The following is a 6,680-nucleotide window of genomic DNA, read 5'->3' on the forward strand; positions in this document are numbered from 1 at the left end:
GTGAGCCGCACACTTGACCACAGCCAATTCTTTGGGTAATTGGATGGCTTCCAGTAAGTTATGCACTACTTTCCCATTTCGGATAGGGGTGCCAGAGGAAGTCATGAATTCTCTTTGCAACCACAATTGGCCGAAGTCATGAACAACCCCGAAACAGTACTGACTGTCTGTGAAAACAGTAATTCTTTTGTTTTTTCCCCTCTTGCATGCCCGAGTTAACGCTATAAGCTCTGCCACTTGTGCAGATTTCACCTCGCGCATGTAAGATGCCTCGACGACTCCTGTCAGAGTAACCACAGCATAGGCAGCACTCAGACTCCCACTCTCATGTCTCAAACACGAGCCATCCACAAACATTGTTTTATCCCCGTCCCGTAGTGCTATTTCACGGATGTCAGGACGGGGCTTGGTGCTATATTCAGTCAGATCAATGCAATTATGTTCCCCACCCTCATCCGATTCTGCATCCAGAGGGACAGGTAACAGTGTCGCAGGATTTAGGACATTGCACCGGGAGATAGTTACATTTTCAGCACCAATCAAAATTCTCTCATACTTAGTCAGCCGACTAGGTGTGAGGTACTGGGTCTTAGTTCTAGTCAGTAGGATGACAACAGAGTGAGGAACATAGACAGTGACGGGATGTCCCATGACAATGCTCTCACTCTGTTCTAGACTGGCGCAAGTAGCAGCAACGGCTTTTAAGCAGCCAGGCAGTCCAGCCGCCACTGGATCTAGGGTGGCCGAAAAGTAGGCGACTGGTCTTCTGACTGATCCGTGCTCCTGGGTCAGGACTGAAAGGGCACAATTTTCCCTGGTGTCACAGAACAGTTCAAAGGGTTTATTGTACTCAGGCATACCCAATGCAGGTGCGGTACATAGACAGTTTCTCAGAGTTACCCAAGCATTCATGCTCTCACTGTCCCAGTGGACGGGATCTTCCACTCCTTTCTTTGTCATATTTATCAGGGGTCGGGCTAGAGCCGCAAATCCTGCAATCCATTGCCTGCAGTAACCCACAACTCCCAAGAACATTCTCACCTCTTTCTGGGTTGTGGGCAGTTCCATCGCTTTAATTATTTTGATCCTTTCGGTAGTGACCTTCCTGATTCCCTTTTCTATCTGGTGCCCCAGATATTTTACTGAGTTTTTACAGAATTGTAATTTGTCAGGCGACACTTTATGTCCTCCCTTTCCTAGGTGATTCAGCAAGGCAATTGTGTCAGTGACACAGTCAGACTGGGTTTTAGATGCCACTAACAGGTCATCTATGTACTGCACCAAAACAGACTCTCGTGGCAGCACTAGGGATTCAAGGCATTTTTTCAGTATCTGGTTGAAAATCGATGGACTTTCAGTGTACCCTTGAGGGACACGATTCCAGACATAGATATGGCTGTCGAATTCAAAACTGAAAAGGAACTTGCTTTCTGGATGCAATGGGATGGAGAAGAATGCGTGGCACAGATCGATGACAGTGAACCATTCTGCGTTCCAAGGAATCTGGTAGAGTATCACTGCAGGGTTGGGTACAATAGGACAGCAAGGCACAACAATTTGGTTTACCTTGCGCAAATCTTGCACCACCCGGTACTTCCCACTAGGCTTTTTGATCCCAATGATAGGCGAATTACAAGGGCTGCTCAATACTTCTTCTATTATTTCTGCTTCTAGCAGCCTCGTGATTTCAGTCGCTACTCCTGCCTTCACCTCTGCACTCATTTTGTACTGTCTGGTTTTGGGGTATACAGCATTTGTTTTTATTGCTATTTTAACCGGGTCCACATTTGCCATCAGGCCTACATCTTTTCCCGTGAAATCCCACACTTCGGGTACTACTCTTAGCTGGAGTTCCTCAGGTAAATCCTCAATGGTCAAAGGCTTGATATCAGCATCTTGTCTGACTAACATCAGTTTGTACAGGCCATCTTCATCGGGGGTCTGAATTTCAACGCCATTTGGTGTGCAGTAAATGGTACAACGCATCTTGCACAACAAATCACGTCCTAGTAGATTTACGGGACTGGAATCACAGACCACAAATCTGTGCATTTCCTTGAAATTTCCTATAGAAATCTCCATTGGTTCAGTTACAGGGGTACTTATTATCTGATTTGATACGCCCACTACTTGGATCGCTTCTCCCGAGAGGGGTAGGTTAGGAACATCCACTGTTCTTACAGTAGATCTGGTAGCGCCAGTGTCCAACAGAAAGGTGACATCTCTGCCTTCAACCTTTCCTTCAATGTATGGTCCAGTCTGGTCTACCGGCAAGGAGGCGCCAAGCACGCACTCCTCATCCTCCCCTCTCAGGCCCCGTCAATCTTGATCTTCACAAAGGAAGGTGTCACTTAGCAAGTACTGCGGGATGACTGCATTTCTTTCACTCTCAACCTCCCATACTTCCGCCCTCTCATTCTGCTGACCCTGACTCTTAAAATTCTGTCTAGGAGCGCGAGGTACTGGAGGTAATTTTACCTGTTGCTGGGTTTTCCTTGTCCCCTCTTTCGGCACCTGTGGATTTAAACCATTTATAGGGGCATTACCAGCCTGTAGGTGTGGACACTCGTCTCTCCAATGTCCCATCTGGCCGCACCCATGGCACGGAAACTTTTTCATGGCCTCCTCACGACTCATTTTAGGTCTGGGCTTTCCTCCCCCCCCAGAATTGGTATTCGGAACATTATTATCAGAAGTTATTTTACTTAACTGTTTTTCTTGCTGTTCGGCTAATTTCACCTGTGCCCACATCACTTTCTCCTTGAGGGCTTTCTTTTTATTTTCAATTTCATCTTCGCAGTATTTCGCATATTTCAGGACATCATCTATGGGCTTTCCCTGCCAACTGATTTTGTTATCTCGAATCCACTGTGATATTTCAGGCCTTAATCCTAGCACAAATCTGTAACTGAAATGGGTCATGTCTTTCATGTCCACATTATCAATACCACTGTAAGTTTTGAACACCTGTAGTAACCTTTCATAAAATGAATGCACTGTCTCGTCACGTTCTTGGGTTGTTCTATCTATTCGGGTCCAATCTGTCTCTTTGGCTGGCACCTTTTTCTTAAGATACTGTATGACCTGGTCATATTTCCTCATAACATCCGCTGAAGGGGCTCCCGTCCTCTCATCTCTGGGATATTCATCATTAGGCCAATCAATCTCTATTTTACATTCCGTCCACAGATCTACAGGGACCACAATATCGAAAAACCCATCCAGGTCTTTCAGCAGGCATTTCTGAACTTTTATGAAACGCTCTACCTGTCGGTACCAGTCAACTGGTTTCTCGCGTAATTTCGGGAAGTCATTTGTAAATGACACAATGTCTTGCCTGGACCAAGGGACATGGACGTACTTCCCTCCCGGGACCTCTCTCATGGGACACAATTTTTCTGTAGGGGTTACTTCCTTTAATACGAATTCTGAAGTTACTGACCCAGCCCTGCTGCCTTCCTTCTTCTTTGCCCACCTTGTTCTCCACTTCCCCACTTCGCCCCATTTCTGCAGGAGTTTCAACAATTCTTTTACTTGGATCTGTTTCCCCATCATATTCAGGCTTTCTAGGTCCTTGTCTGAAAAGTCCACTCTGTAGGGTTTCTGAAGGATTTTGGAGCGACTAACATCAACTCCCATTTCTGTGGCGGCATCCATTATCTTTTCGTGGAGCACCCTAGCACTCCGGGTAAGATTTTTACTGATGAATAGTAACTCTTCTTCATTATACGAGCTCAGGCGCTCAACTCCCACGTTCCCAGCCATCATTTCTTCTATTTCTATTCTTAATTTATATATTTCCAATGTTTTAGGTTGAGAAGTGGTCTCTTTCTCTATCTCCTTTGTCCACCTGTCTAATTCTTCAGGGGAAACTAAAGAGGCGTTCCTGATTCCAGATGCACTTTCAATCACCACTTCCTTTTGTCTAGGCTGACTTCTTGCCCCTACTATACTGGCCCTCGGCTCCCTTATTGGTAAATCCATTAAACTTCCAGATTCACACTCACTTTCCTGATCCTCATCTATGAACACTTCTTTCCTCGGGGTCTGGAAGCTAGTAGTAGGCAGCATTGGGGTGATGACAGGAGGAAGGGGACTAATCAAGTCATTTTTATACATTGGGATAGCAGGACCAATAGTTACCGGAATGGTCAAGGCCTCAGGATGGGGATGCATCTGTGCAATGGTTCTGGCTAAGTCCTCTCGCTGTCTAGTCAGGACTACTCTCTCCTTTTCCTGCAACCCCCTTTCAGCAGTATTGCCATGTAATACCTGGGGTACCAAGGATGGATAAATACTCGGGGCAGTCGGGGTAACCAATCGAGGGGGACTTTCCCCGAATGGTTGATAATTCGGGACTGCGGACTTAGGTCTGCAAAACTCATCCCTTCCACTATGCTTACTGCTTGTAGCTGTCCTGTCTGTGTCCCTTTCCCTCCCACTCCGGGGGTAATCGGTAACAGAACTTTGGGAATGCACCGAATCTGATTCCGCTACATAGGGAGGTGGATCCTTCATTAACAAGTCTTCCAGATGTTCATCTTCTACATCCCCCATAGGTGCTAGGTGATGGGTTTTTGCTTTACATTTTCCTCTTTTCCCTTCTAGTACTCCCATCATGGGAAACAGTCCTTCAGTTAACATAGACTGCCTCCACTGTTTCATTTTCTGTTCTTTGGTTGGCGTTGGAAGTCTGGGATACCACCTACTCACTCCTTTATCCATTTGAGGTTTATCTCGCTCTGCAGCCTCAATCTCCCATTCCTCCAAAGCTTCGTACTGGGTCAACCTAGGTCTAGGGTGTAATTCATTCATGCGGGTCCTTAAGTTAAACAGGATCCGACCATTAAATGTACCTTCAACAGGGAATGCCAGGACTCCGTCATCTACAGTATACTTTGCCCAATTTTCTAGCCAGATACAAGTGTGGTACCCCTTTTCAAACATCATAAAAGAGGCAGGGGTATTTGGCGGGGGAATGAGTACGCCTTCTCTCGTTCTAATGGGCTTGTCAGTTTTGAAAAAGTTCTTCACTTTATCCGAAAATGACAATTTTCTCTTTATTCCATACATCATGTGCGGTCTACCTCGTATAAGCTGATCCTTATGAAATCCTAGGTGCTTTGGATTCGGTATGAAGTCTGGATACCACATACAACTCTCCAGACTCGCTTCTAACTCGGCTTGATTAATTTTGTTTACTTTCGTGCTTCCAATGCAAGCGCGACTTTTATTTCGCGCCACCCAATCAGGTCAGAGAATACAACTACGGTCAACCAATGGGTGCGCGGCCTTTTCGCAAGACAGAGTCTCCCGTTTCGGCACTCACCCCTCCTTCACAAATTCAGCTCCGCTACACGCCCGCTGTCCTGACCAATACCAGCGCGGCACGGAGTGACGTCAGAGCAGCTCTCCGACTGACTCCCGCCTTCACAAGGTAACGGAAACTTTTTACTCTCTCTAAAGTGCGAGTGCAGGTCTTAGTTAACAATACACAACGTTTGCCACTATGTCTGAGTGTTCTAAAGAGAGAAAAGACTTTTCTTTCGCTACTAGTAAACCACTTCTGTCTACTTTTCATTCACTCTGGATAGACTTCTTTGCCTGTCCCTACACACTAGTAACATAGAACCCGTTATTCTTCTGACTCATCCACCTTGATCGGGGATATGTACTGAGCCAGGATTTCACCAGCGAACTATTTTACTTACCAGACAAGCCTCGGAGACCCTATTACTCCTTCCGTATGCGACCCTTACTAGGTGATATCGCAATGAAAGTTTTATAACGGACTCGTAGCTATCATTCACTCCAGAAACAAAGGTCCTAATTAGTGCTTCCAGTTATCCTTAACCCTGCACTAATATCTCAAACCTAGTGACTTCAACAGCTAACCGGATTCTACTCACCGTTAGCTAAAATACTTCCCCGGGGATTCAGACTACACTGAACATTTACAAACAATTCTGGGTTAATTCGACATGCAGTATTTATAACAGAAATGCAAATTCATGAACATTTACATATAAAAACATATTTCAAAAATATTGTAAAAATATAGTAACAATCAGCAGCACATTTTTGTATTCACGGTTTGTTTATGACTATCCTGCCTACCTAATCTAACTAGTCCAAACCATCCTCTGCTAGCCAGAAATTACTGCTAGAGCGCGCAGTTTTCCCCAGGTCACCCGGGATACCAATTCTCTAACACGCACTGGGCCCTTGGCGTGACGAACACATTAATTTCGTTTGGGTGAAACTGGGTGAGGATTTCTCCTCCTGCACGCTGCTAGGAGTAATCAAGTTTGGATTTACCTCTGCTTACCATGCACCCGACTTACCACAGGCGCAATTTCTTGACGGACCTGGAGCTGTTAAAGAAGAGTAGACAGGCCTAACATCCAATACACCTTAAAATCCTTAAAAATACTTTCCACAGTTTTGTAAAATGACCACAGACACCTGATTAAGTTCGAATTTTTATATAAGATTTCAAAGTGAAGAAGCCAAGATAATAAGCGATACACAGAGTAATATATCAAACATCAAAATCAGTACCAAAAGGTAACTTTGCACAAAAAATATGACCATTTAGAATATATGGGAAACTACAGGGAGAAGTTTAGCACATACTATTCACTGCAACGTTATACTAGAACATAGGAATGGGATGGGAC

Source organism: Lissotriton vulgaris, chromosome 5, assembly GCF_964263255.1.
Source record: "Lissotriton vulgaris chromosome 5, aLisVul1.2, whole genome shotgun sequence".
Taxonomy (NCBI): Eukaryota; Metazoa; Chordata; class Amphibia; order Caudata; family Salamandridae; genus Lissotriton; species Lissotriton vulgaris.